Source organism: Bos taurus, chromosome 16 (genome assembly GCF_002263795.3).
Source record: "Bos taurus isolate L1 Dominette 01449 registration number 42190680 breed Hereford chromosome 16, ARS-UCD2.0, whole genome shotgun sequence".
Classification (NCBI taxonomy): domain Eukaryota; kingdom Metazoa; phylum Chordata; class Mammalia; order Artiodactyla; family Bovidae; genus Bos; species Bos taurus.
Window position 1 is genome coordinate 50652952 of NC_037343.1, and position 13827 is coordinate 50666778.

The 13827-nt window shown below is 51.2% G+C and overlaps 1 protein-coding gene and 1 non-coding gene across 5 annotated transcripts in view; one reads left to right on the forward strand and one right to left on the reverse strand.

Moving 5' to 3' along the window:
• PRKCZ (protein kinase C zeta) overlaps positions 1–13827 on the reverse strand; it is a 99489-nt gene that overhangs the window by 52896 nt on the left and 32766 nt on the right. The window lies entirely within an intron of this gene.
• Positions 8423–8528, forward strand: LOC112441939 (U6 spliceosomal RNA). Its single transcript, XR_003029892.1, has one exon. It is a non-coding gene; the product is annotated as a U6 spliceosomal RNA (small nuclear RNA).

Here is a 13827-nt window from a genome sequence, read left to right on the forward strand (position 1 = left end):
TCAAGGGTCAAGGGTCAGGGAAAGAGGAGGGGTGGGGCTGGCACCAGAGGAGCCCCCTTGGAATTCCCCCCACACAACAGAGAACCTTTTAATGTCTTTTTACAAAATAAAGTATTTCCTCCCTGTCCTACTCATTTTAGAAAGTCAGACCTAAGGAAGCCAGGACCCCAGGGCTTCCAGGAGGCGGGATGTCACACGGGGACAGCACGCCAGGAAAACGTGTTGTAAAGATCATGTATCAGCACAGGCACACCTCAGGGATGCTATGGGTTTGGCTCAAGCAAACATAAAGCAAGTATCATGATAAAGTGATACACACAAATGTTTTGGTTTCTCAGTGCAAAGTTACGTTTATACTATAACTATAGCCTATTAAGTCTAAAAAGAATGCCTAAAAAGAATGTACATGAAAGTGAAGTCGCTCAGTTGTGTCTGACTCCTTGCGATCCCATGGACTGTAGCTTACCAGGCTTCTCAGTCCATTGGATTTTCCAGGCAAGAGTACTGGGGTGGGTTGCCATTTCCTTCTCCAGGGGATCTTCCCGAGCCAGGGATCGAATCCAGGTCTCCCACATTGTAGGCAGACGCTTTACCCTCTGAGCCACCAGGGAAGCCCAAAAAGAATGTACATACCTCAGATAAAAAATATTTTATTGCTAAAAAATGGTAAGCGTCATCTTAGCCTTCAGCAAATCTCTTTTTATTTTCCCCACTGGAGAAGGGTCTAGTCTCCATGCTGATGGCTGCTGATTGATCAGGGTGCTGGTTGCTGAAGGCTGGGCTGGTTGTGGCAATTTCTTAAAATATAAGAACAATGACGTTTGCCAAATCAATGGATTCTTCATTCACAAACAACTGCTCTACAGCGGTAATGCTGGCTGACAGTATCTTACACGTGGGAGAACTTCCTTCAAAATTGGAGATAAGCAACTCAAATCTTGATGCTGCTTTTTCAGCTCTGCTGTCATGTCAACAATCTTCACAGCATCTTCACCAGGAGCAAATTCTATCTCAAGAAACCACCTTCCTTGTCGTCCACAAGAAACAACTCCTCATCTGTTAGAGTTTTATCCTGAGATGCAGCAATTCAGCCACATCTTCAGCCCAACTTCTTTTTTTTTCAATCAATTTGTTGTTGTCTAGTCACTAAGTCACTAGAGATTTCTTCAAGAAAATCAGAAATACCAAGGGAACATTTCATGCAAAGATGGGCACAATAAAGGACAGAAACAGTATGGACCTAACAGAAACAGAAGATATTAAGAAAAGGTGGCAAGAATACACAGAAGAACTATACAAAAAAGATCTTAATGACCTGGATAACCAAAATGGTACAATCACTCACCTAGAGCCAGACATCCTGGAGTGCAAAGTCAAGTGGGCCTTAGGAAGCATCACTATGAACAAAGCTAATGGAGGTGATAGAATTCCAGCTGAGCTATTTCAAACCCTAAACCATGATGCTGTGGAAGTTCTGCACTCAATATGCCAGAAAACTTGGAAAATTCAGCAGTGGCCATAGGACTGGAAAAGGTCAGTATTCATTTCAATCCCAAAGAAGGGCCGTGTGTAAGAATGTTTAAACTACCACACAATTGCACTCATTTCACATTCTAGCAAGGTAATGCTCAAAATTCTCTAAGCTAGGCTTCAACAGTACGTGAACCAAGAATTTCCAGATGTATAAGCTGGATTTAGAAAAGGCATAGGAACCAGAGATCACATTGCCAACATCTGCTGGATCACAGAAAGAAAAAGAGAATTCCAGAAAAACATCTACTTCTGCTTCACTGACTACGCTAAAACCTTTGACTGTCATGACTGAGGAACTGAACAAGTCACCAAGTCACGTCTGACTCCTTGCAACCTCAGGGACTGCAGCACGGCAGGCTCCCCTATCCTTTGCTATCTCTTGGAGTTTGTTCAAACTCATGTCCATTGATTCAGTGACACCATCTAGCCATCTTATCTTCTGTCACCCCTTTCTCCTCCTGCCCTCAGTCTTTTCCAGCCTCAGGGTCTTTTCCAATGAGTTAGCTCTTTGAATCAATGGCCAAAGTACTGAAGCTGAAGCTGAAGCTTCAGTGAATATTCAGGATTGATTTCCTTTAGGATTGACTGGTTTGATCTCCCTGCAGCCCAAGAGACCCTCAAGAGTCTTCTTCAAAAAAGTTGGAAAGTATCAGTTCTTTGCGTTCAGCATTCTTTATGGTCCAACTCTCACATCTGTGCATGACTACTGGAAACACCATAGCTTTAATCATATGGACCTTTATTGGCAAAGTGATGTCTCTGCTTTTTAATATGCTGTCTAGGTTTGTCATAGCTTTTCTTCCAAGGAGCAAGTGTATTTTAATTTTGTAGTTGCATTAATTAATTACTATTTTTGGCTGTGCTGGGTCTTTATTGCTGCACTCAGGCTCTCTCTAGCTGTGGCGAGCAGCAGCTGCTCTGGTGTGGTGTGGAGGCTTCCCACTGAAGTGCAGGCCCCACTTCTAATTCCAGCTCTCTCGCTGTTTCCACCACATCTGTAGTTGCTTCCTCCACTGAAGTTTGGAACTCCTCAAAGTCATCCATGAGCATTGGAATCCACTTCCTCCAAATTCCTGTTGTTTAGTCACTAAGTTGTATCCAACTCTCTTGTGACCCCATGGAATGTGGCCCCCAGGCTCCTCTGTCCATGGGATTTCCCAGGCAAATATACCGGAATAGGTTGCCACTTCCTCCTCTAGGGGATCTTCCTGACCCAGGGATCGAACCAGAGTCTCCTGCGTCTCCTGTATTGGCAGGCAGATTCTTTACCACTGCCACTTGGGAAGCCCTTCCAAACTCCTGCGAATGTTGGTATTTTGTTGATATTCCCATGAATCATGAATGTTCTTAATGGCATCTAGAATGGTGAATCCTTTCCAGGTACTTTTCAATTGACTTTGCCTAGAAACAACAGAGGAATCACCACCTATGGGAGCTATAGCTTTATACAATGGGTTTCTTAAATAATATGACTTGAATGTTGAAATTCCTTCCTGGTCCACGGATGCGGAGTGGATGCTGTGTTTGCAGCATGAAAACAACACGAATCTCGTTGTCCTTCTGCATCAGAGCATGACCAGGTGTGTGGTCAATGAGCACTGACATTTTGAAAGGAGTATTTTTCTGAGCAGAAGGTCTCAACAATGGGCCTAAAATCTTGCAGGAAACCATGTGGTAAACAGATGTGCTGTCATTCAGGCTTTGTTATTCCATTTCCAAAGCACATGCACAGTGCATTCAGCTTAATTCTTCAGGGCCCCTTCGCTTGTGTCAAGGACTCCCAGGTGGCTCAGTGGTAAAGAATCCACCTGCCAATTCAAGAGACACGAGTTTGATCCCTGGGTCAGGAAGATCCCCTGGAGGAAGAAATGGCAACCCACTCCAGTATTCTTGCCTGGGAAATTCCATGGACAGAGGAGCCTGGTGGGCTACAGTCCATGGGATCGCAAAGAATCGGACACGACTGAGTAACTGAGCATACACGCACTTGTGTGGCCCCTTCATGCTCTGAGCTGGATCTTCTGGAAAACTTGCTACAGCTTCTTCATCAGCACTTGCTGCTTCACTTTGCACTTAATGCTGTAAAAATGGCTTCTTTCCTTAAACTTCATGAACCAACCCCTGTGGCTTCAGACTTTTCTTCTGCAGCTTCCTCTCCTCCCTCAGCCTTCACAGAACTGAAGAGTCAGGGCCTTGCTCTGCATGAGGCTTTGCCTTAAGGGAATACTGTAGCTGGTTTGATCTTCTATCGAGGCCATTAAAACCTTCTCCGTATCAGCGGTAAGGCTGTTTCGCTCTCTTACCATTTCTGCATTCACAGCAGCAGCATTTTTAACTTCCTTCAGGGCTTTTCTTGGTATTCATGACTCGGCTAATTGTTTGGTGCAAGGGACCCTTTCAGTCTGTCTTGGTTTTTGACCTGTCTTCTTCCCTAAGCTTAACCATTTCTAGCTTTTGATTAAAACTGAGAGACGTGCGACTCTTCCTTTTACTTGAACACTTAAGAGGCCACTGCAGGAATTGTTTTGTCCTGGTTTGGGTGTTTTGGGGCCATGCCACACAGCTTGCAGGATCTTAAATCCCTGACCAGGGATGGAGCTGGGGCCCGAAACAGTGCAAGTGTGGCATCTTAACCACTGGACCACGAAGGAAGTCCCCCCATTGCAGGGTTATTAATCGGCCTGATTTCAATATTGTTGTGTCAGGGAACAGGAAGGCCCAAGGAGAGGGAGGAAGATGGGGGGACGGCCAATCAGTGGGGCAGGCAGAACACAGCACGTTGACAGGTGAAGTTCAGCGGGTGTGGTTCGTGGCCCGGAAACAATGACACAGATCGCAGATCACCACAACTAACGCAGTGATAATGAACTTGAAATACTGCGAGAACTACCAGAACATGACACACAGACATCCTTGACCACAGGCGCTAACCCTCATGATGGCGACCCTGGGGGGTTGTCCACGGTCAGTGTGCAGCCTGCAGATCTACAGAGCCTTGGGAGCAAACCACATCCCTCGGGGGACCAGGTAGGGGCTGGGAGGAAAGGGTGGCTCAGGGCCTTGGGGGTGGGGACAGGAGCAAGCAGGGTGAAAAAGCGAGATGCCAGCACAAAAGCTGCAGCCTCGGTGCCACAGGTGGATGGTCCCACAATGGGTCTGTTTTTCCAGGTGGCAGATTTTGAAATAATTTTAGCAAGAGAGCCTCTATCACTGCAAAATAAAACCGAGGAAAAGCCTGGAGTGAAGGGTTAGGTCAAGGGGCTGAGACCAGCTCCTCCTCTGCCCCAGGGCCATGATCACGGGAAGGAGGGGTTGGGGGGGAAGACCCTGAAGGGGAAGACCCTGGAGGGGAAGACTCTGGAGTACCTGCATGCTTTGCAGGGACAAGAAGTAACACAGGCTTTTAACCAGCTGGTTCAGAGCAGGTGCACACAGCTCGCTGCCACCAGGGTGCGGAATCCGAGTGTTCTCTTTTCCTTTTTCCAAACTTACTTATTTTTGGCTGTGCTGGGTCTTGGTTGCTGCACCCAGGCTTTCTCTAGCTGTGGGAGCGGGAGCTGCTCTCTAGCTGTGGGCTTCTCATTGCAGTGGCTTCTCTTGTTCCGGAGCACAGCCTCTAAAGCGTGTGGGCCTCAGCAGCTGTGGGGCATGGGCTTAGCTGCTCTGCGGCGTGTGGGGTCTTCCTGGACCGGGATCGACCCCATGTCCCCTGCATTGGCAGGTGGACTCTTACCCACTGGGCCACCAGGGGAGCCCTCGAGTGTTGCATTTTCCCTCAGAAAAAATCCTCGTCTCACTTTCACTGCTTTAAAAATGCATTTCAAGGCTTCTCTGCTCCTTGCAAGTCATTTGATTTAGCTGGATGTGGACAAATGATTTTCAGCTTAACTGGAACAGCAAGTAGGTCATAACCGGGATTCAGGGCTGTTGAACCAACACCTTACAGGCTCACAAAACACAGGACTAAGGGGTGACCAGAGACTCCTGTGTGGCCCCCTCCCTGGCCTCCCCAGGGGTTCTGCCAGCAGGTTCTCCCAGTTCCTCTGAGGGGCCACGCTCCCCACCCCTCAAGAACCTTGCCGGTCCCCTTCCATGGCCAGGTCAGCGAGTTCTCACCTCAGGTGTTACCCCTCCTTCCTGGGCCCCCAGCACCAGCCCTTTCCATCTTGGTGCCACTTACATTCACTACAAGCTGCAACTTTATCTGTTTCTGCACATGTGCTCACTAACCAGCTGAGACTAGGAGCACGTCCTCTATATCATGGTTCTCTCAGTATCTGCCTGGCCTGGAATCTGGGGCCATACCGCTCAGATGTGGGAAAGGAGAAGGGAAAGGAAGGAAGAAGGAGGGAGGAGGGACAGGAGGGAGGGAGGAGAGGAGGGAGGAGGGAAAGGAGGGAGGGAGGAAGGAGAGGAGGGTGGAGGGAAAAGAGGGAGGGAGGAAGGAGAGGAGGGAGGAGGGAAAGGTGGGAGGAGGGAAAGGAGGGAGGGAGGGTGGAGGGAGGAGAGAGAGGAGGGAAAGGAGGGAGGGAGGAGGGAGAAGAGGGTGGAGGGACAGGAGGGAGGAGGGAAAGGAGGGTGGAGGGAAAAGAGGGAGGAGGGAAAGGAGGGAGGGAGGAGGGAAGGAAGGGATGGAGGGAGGGCGGGAGGGAGAGAGGAAAACCCAGGCTCATATCAGCAAAACACCTGCTCGGGCTCCATGCACTGTAATTCCACATAGATCTCCTAATTCATTCTTGCAACTCCTGGGGACGGCGTGTCCCTGCTGTTCTGTGTGGGAAGGAGGGTGTGGCGGGGCGTGCAGAGGGAGAGGAGTCTTTGGTCCCAGAACAGATCCCCCCCAACCCCCAGAGGCGGCGCCGAGCTGGTCCAAGGCAGCAGGAGCCTTATTAGATGTATCTGTGAGTCCAGGCACCGGGAAATCCAAAGTTTAAACCTGACCCTGCAGCTTCGAGGACAGGCATGAGGGGTTGTTTGGAAGTAGAATCACAAGCCACCCACCCAGCCCATCCTCTGAGAGAACCCCAGATGGCAAATCAGCTCCTTAGACCACTGCTGTCCTCATGATGGGGGCTTCAGGCAGGGGCGCAGCACCCATGGGAACCTAGTGCACCCCACATTCATGTTTCTCGGGTTTAAGTAAAGAATCTCCTGAGTTTAGAGAAATGGCCTGAAAACCTGGGTCTTGCAGGCTGCATTCCAGGGAGAAGCTGCCAGGGCTCCTGGGCTCAACCGGGCGGCGGCAGCACTGCCTTCTCATCAGGGCCCCCAGGCATGGGGGCAGAGAGCAGGGACTCACCACCCTCCCTCATGCTCATCAGCTGAGTTGTTTCTGATCCCTCCCTGGTCCCCAAGAGAGGCCCCCAGGACCCAGAACAACCGCTCCTCCTGGAAGGCCACACGGTGTTTCACACACAGGCTGCGGGTGTGTCCCCACCATCCTGAGAAGTGAAATCGCATTCCTCCCAGCTCCTGGGGCTGGGGCTGGGGGTGGGGGTGGGGGTGGGTGCCAAGTCCACCAGCTCCTGCGGGGGTGTGTGTGTCCAAGTCCACCAACACCTGGGAGGGGGATCCAAGTCTACCAGCTCCTGGGGGGGTGCAGCCTGTCAGCCCTGCACCCCGACAGTGTCCACCTGACAGCTCCCCCACCACACACCAGGCAGCAGGAATAGATGGGTCCATCCAGGGCCAGGGGCCAAGGCTGGTCAGAGTGCCACGCTCCTGCCACACCAAAGGGTCAAGGCTGGGCCCAGGACCAGGCAGGGCTCTGGACCTCTGTCAAAATGCTAGAGAGACCTGCCCTCCTCCATGAACAATGGAGGGCCAGAGGGCAAAGCCTAGACGGAGTCAGCCTGCCCTGCTCGCCGCCTCAACCCCTGGTGGATCCACAGCATCTTGCTGATCCTCCACTGCTCCCCAGCTAGGCCCTGAAGCCTCCCTTTCCCCACGTGCATACAGCAGGCAAAGCTCAGAGCCAGGTTGCTGCCCAAGCCTCCTCAGGGACACGGGGACCTGATCAGTGGTGACATCAAAGGATGCCCTCAGTGACAAGCTAGCAGGACCTGCCTCTGTGGTGACAGCTGACACAAACCAAGTACTCGTGGACATCAGCTGATCAGTCTTCCTGACAGTCCTCTTCCCTAAACACTGCAAAACACAACACAAGGGAGAGTCACAGCTTCCCTGCACCACCAGCAGCAGAGCCCTCTGTGCAGGGATTCCCGTTCCTGGGTGTATGGGTATGTGTGTGTGTGGTGTGTATATGCATGTGGTGGGTCTATGTGTGGTGTGCGTGTGTGTCTATGTGGTGTCTGTGATTCTATCTGTGTGCATCTGTCTCTGTGTAATGTGTATGTATGTGTGTGTGTCCGTGTCTGAATGTGTATGTATTCTGTATGTGTGTTGTGTCTCTGTGTGTATGTATGTGTATGTGGTATGTGGGGTGTGTGTATGTCTGTGTGCATGTGTCTCTGTGTGTGCATGTGGCGTGTGTGTATGTATGTATGTGTCTGTGTGTGGTGTCATTTGTGTCTTGTGTGGTGTGTACGTGTGTGTGTGTGTGTGTGCCTGTGTGTGGTATGTGTGTATGTATATATGTGTGAGTGTGTGTGATGTGTGTCTGTGTGTGTGCATGCATGTGCTGCTAACACTCGGGCTGAGGACACAGCAGAGACTGAGGCCAGAGTGGACCCCTGGCTCTGCAAGAGGAGAAGCCAGGAGTCAGAAGTAGACCTGGGGTCTTGCTGCCTCCACGTTTTCTGACTCCCAACTTGCAGCCCAGGACCATTTCTAATTCCCATGGAAACACCGAGGGAGCAGCACGGAAGCCACTTCCCCCAGAATTGTCACCCACAGCTCAGAAATACGTCACCAGCTCTAACACACTAGTGCTGCTTTTGAGCGCCCACTGGAGACAAGCCTCACCGGTACAGAGAAGGTTAGCATGGCCCCTGCGCGAGAATGACACACAAATTCGTGAAGCATTCCATATTTTTTACCACTGTCACCATGACTGTCAAGACACTAGTACTGCTGATGGGCAAAGAAGGTGTCCACAGCGGTATGATCAATAAGAAATGTTATGAAATGGCCTCTCACCTGCGGCGTTCCCAGTACTGACCTCGTCTAGCCCTCCCCTCACCACTCCCCAGTGCTTCTGCACCCCTCTGCTCCCCACCACACTCCCCGCCACACACACCATTTTTATTTTGGGGCCATTACCCCACACCTTATTGCTGCCAAAACCACATGGGTGGGGGGCCCACACTGGATGGACAGACACCTCTGCCCCCAACCCACACCCTCTTGTGTGTGGTTGGAAAACATTTTTGCTTTTCTGAATAAAAAAGGTTCTACTGCAAAAAAAAAAAAAAGACAAGCTTCACAAAATCCACGTGATTCCATTCCCTGTGCCCACACCTGCCTTCTGAGGAGGCCCAGAGAGGGAAGCAGGAGCTGCCAGACACTGAGACCCGAGCTCTGACCCCTTGGCGGTCAGCCTGAGTGTCCCAGACACATGGAAACCCCTGCCCCATCAGAGGGACGAAGCCCCAGGGTCACAGAAAGGAAGGAGCAGCTCCTTCCTGGTCACCATCAACAGTACCAAGGGGCTTGTGGGAGACCACAAGAATAGCAGCGAGCCTGGGAAACTGGGCAGAGCTTGTTACAGACAACAGACTGAAAGAGACCGAAACTGAGCTTTAAGAAAAATGACTGGGGAACAAGAAATTAATTCAAGGCCAAAAACAGCCAATATGGGAGGTGGGAGATGGGCTGCGGTGGGGTGGCTGGGGGAGGGCCGCAGCAGGAGCCTCAGAAAAGACCTGATCACCCCTTGGTGACCACTGTCCGTGCTGTGGGCCAGCAGAGCACACATAAGAACACGGCCACATGGGGAGACCACAGGGAGGCCACAGGCCCTGGGACATGCAGTTCAGGCTGGAACCAGGTTTCTTTCATTTCACGCCAAAGATGGGATCTAGGGACAGAAGGGGGCTGCCCCCCAGGGGTGGAGAGGTGATGGCAAAGGAGAACCCCGAAACTGTGCATCAAAATGGAAGGACATGTGGGCTCTCTTGGAAGGTGGCTGCTCCGACATGACAAACCAGGAAGTCACTGGGAAGTCTCTGATGTGACAAACTGGGAAATCACCCACAGCAGGTGCGACAAGGGGGTGTCTGGCAGGAGACGTGGCCCCCAGGTCAGACTGATGAGGGGTGTGGACTGGACCTAGCACTGAGGCCCCTACCTGTGCCCGCATGCAAGCATCTGTGTCCATACCTGTGGTTACCTGGTGCACCCCCTCCAAGGCCATCCAAGTGTGAGCAGGCGCCGGAATAGAGGGGACCAAGTGCTGCAGGCCCTCTGTCCACACCGTCCACGTCCAGCGTGTCCACACCTGTCTGCACAGCACCCACGCCCGCCCACATCACGTCCACACGGTGTCTGCACCCGCCCACCCCTGTCTAAACCCAGGAGGAAGCACTTTTCAAAGGAACAGCAGCTGCCAGCTCAGCCCATGGGCTGCCCGCCTCCTCCCTTTTTTGGGCAGGGATTGCAGAGACTCTGGCTTCAGCCTCCCTCCTGGCGGGAGACCCTTGCAGGTGTTGCAACATGTCTGTGGATCTGCTTCCCGAGACCCGCTACAGGGCGTCCCGGTGCACTGGGGCTGCGCCTACACCTGGACCACAGGGCAGTGCCTGGAGAGCGGCAGGGCCTTCCCTGACCCTGGGGGCCGGCGCGTCAGAGGCCTGCAAGGTTTAAGATGGTGGAGCTGAGTTTAAAGTCTTGGCCGGGACTGAAGTCAGAGCCACCCCCAAACCCTTCCCGACATCTGGGCCTCTCTCCTTTCTGAGCACAGGGCCCAGACTCCCACCCCATGCCCTACCCCACTGCCATCTGCTCACCTTGAAAACCGAGCCTCCAGCTTTCTCAGATAAACCATCCTCTACTGCTTAAAAATAATTAACTTTAAAAGCTCCCTTTGTACAAAAACAGATCAGCTAAAATCCATGAATAATTTATGCTTGTTCTGTTCACTCCCAAGAATGTCGCCGCGGAGCTCAGCGAAGTCTCTGTTCTAAATGGACCCAAGGCCTTCAGATCCACAGGACCCTGGTGAGTCTCCACGGCCCCAAAGCCGAGAAGGCGAAGGTGGTCTGCATTCACCAGCAGGTGCTCCCAGGGGGGCCAGAGCGGAGGGAGGCGCCTGCTCTGGGCTCTGTTCCCCCGGGCTGTCCCGAGGTGGGACCCTGCCGCCTGCCCTCCTCCCAGCGGAGCGGCCCACCGGGTGCAGGGCTTTCTTCCTCAACACCAGGTGTGCCCATCACCCCACAGATGGCCCAGAGCCCTGGACTCATTCCATCTCATTCTGTTATCCCACGGGGTCGCTTCATGTAGCAAAACATGCTGGGGGTTGGGGGGGGTGTTGCTGATGTGACCAAGCATCTAGGGGTTCTGGACAGACAGGGTAGCCGCCACTGGGCAGACCCCACAGGAGCACGGGGAAGGATGTTCTCATGGGGACAGACTGACTGACTCACGGGCCCCCAAGTACCTTCTGATTCAAGAGTCCCTCCTCCACATGAGCCTTTCTCCTTCGTAATGAATTTTTATGCTATAAAAATAGGTGGTAAGAGACATGGAAAATATCAGAAGAACGAAAAGAGAAGGAAAACTGGTCCATCTTCACACTGACATCACAGATGCCCGTCTGTTCTCCACCTGAAGTCAGCTCCTTGGACAACCTTGCTCTGACGTGCCAACCAGTGGGTTCAAGTAGAGAAAGCTGAGCCCAACGTGCACAGCAGTGGGTCAGTCATTATACACCGACCAGGACAATCGACAAATACACAGGCACACAATCCCATTCTAAACTGGGCAAAGGACCTGAACAGATGTTTCTCAAAGACAACATACTGGCAGCCGATGAACGAGAAAAGATGCTCAACATTACTGACCACTAGGGAAACGCCAATCAAAACCACCATGAGACACCACCTCACACCCAATAGGGTGGCTCCCAGAAAACAAGACCAGAAACCAACTGTTGATGAGAAAGTGAAGAAACTGGAAGCCTGTGCACTGTTGGTAGGAATGTAAATTAGCGTGGCTCCTTCGGAAAACAGTCTGGTGGTTCCTCAAAGAATTAAAAATGGACTTATCCTACGATCCAGCAATTCCAATTGTGTGTATATTCCCAAAAGAACTGAAAGCAGGGCCCTGAAAATGTATTTGTACACCCATGTTCAGAGCAGAGTTATTCACAACAGCCAAAAGACAGAAGCAAACCAGTGTCCATCGGTGGGTGATGGATAAGTGAAGTGTGGTCCATCCACACGATGGACGATGATTCAGCCATAAAAAGGAGAGTCTGACACCCACTGCAACATGGGTGAACCTCGAGGACACGGTGCCAAGTGACACAAGCAGACGTGAAAGAACAATGTAAGATGGCACTTCCGGAAGGACCTGGAAGGTGGGTGTCAGAGGGGAGGGGTGCGGAGTGTTTAACGGGATGGAGTTTCAATTTGGGAAGAGGAGAAAGTTCTGGAGACGATCACAGTGATGGCTCCACAACTATGTGAGTACACGTTAACTGCTGACCTGTGCACTTAAAAACGGCTAAAGTGGCAAGTTTTATATGAAGCCTATTTTTTTTCTTGTTGTTCAGTCACTTAGTCATGTCTGACTCTTTGCAACCCCATGGACCACGGCATACCAGGCTCCCCTGTCCTTGACTATCTCCTGGAGTTTGCTCAAACTCATGTCCATTCAGTCACTAATGCCATCCAACCATCTCATCCTCTGTCGTCCCCTTCTCCTTCTGCCCTCAATCTTTCCCAGCATCAGGGTCTTTTCCACTGAGTCAGCTCTTCACATCAGGTGGTCAAAGTATTGGAGCTTCAGCTTCAGCATCAGTCCTTCCAATGTACAGTCAGGGTTGATTTCCTTTAGGATTGACTGCTTTGATCTCCGTGCAGTCCAAGGGACCCTCCAGAGTCTTCTCCAGCACATTTCGAAAGCATCAATTCTTCAGCACTCAGCCTTCAATGTGGTTCAACTCTCACATCTCTGCATGACTACTGGAAAAATCATAGCTTTGGCCATATGGACCTTTGTCGGCAAAGTGAGGTCTGTCTCTGATTTTTAATATGCTGTCTAGGTTTGTCATAGCTTTTCTTCCAAGGAGCAAGTGTTTTTTAATTTCATGGCTGCAGTCAACATCCACAGTGATTTTGAAGCCCAAGAAAATAAAGTCTGTCACTGTTTCCACTTTTTCCCCTTCTATTTGCCATGAAATGATGGGATGCCATGGATCATGGGATCAAGTATATTTTCATCACCATTTTTTAAAACAACAAAACACAAAGGTGGGCTGGATTTGGTGCGTTGGCCATAGTTTTCTAACCCTTTTTTTAAAGTGTGTCCATGTACATTGGCTGGTCTTCATAAGTGGTCTTTACAAAGTGTATTCAATGATCTGCTTAGATCACAATGTCAAGAAAAACGAAGTTCTGCATATTATACAGAAAACTAAACTAACATGGTGGAAATATCTGGACAGGCTCTCTCTGACACTTCAGCCACATGAGATCTGAAGAGCAAACCGCATGCTGGACACAGGAAACGAGGCGCAACCCTTCATTCCTACGTGTGTGATGGCCTCTCTGGAGAAGTGTCAGAGGTTTCTTCACGACCACATGAGCTCAGGACTCCCCAGTGACCGGGCCCTCCTGTCCAGGAAGGGGCAGCTGCAGAGTAGGACGTCAGAGCCTCACCACGTCCTCCAGGTGGTGTGATGGACCCTGTGGGGACACTGGGCTTGGGGTCCTGATTAGCAGGGTCCTCTGTGGTCAGTCACACACCATTCACTATAAATCCTCACGCATTTTTCTTGTTCCCAATTGGGAGAGGACGCCAAGGACAGCTGACCACAAGGATTGCAGACCTGCCAGGCTGTGAACTTGTGTGGACCCCAGGATTCAATTTCTGCAGGTCCCATTCTGGCCAAATTGCATTCCCCCAAACCCAAATGCTAAGTCCTGACCCCCAGTACCTCAGACCGTGCCCTCATTTGGAAATAGGGTCGCTGCAGATGTCTGAAGTTAGAATGAGGTCACAGGGTGGCCCCTGATCCGAATGACTGGTGGCTTTATAAAATGATTCTAAATGATTAAAATACATTGATGTTCCTGGCCAGAGTGATTGCTGGTCTGGGATTCTGCGCCAAGGCAATGACGAGTCGACCAGAGGGGCTGACACAGCGCAGCCCAGGGAACCCTGCCGCCCCCG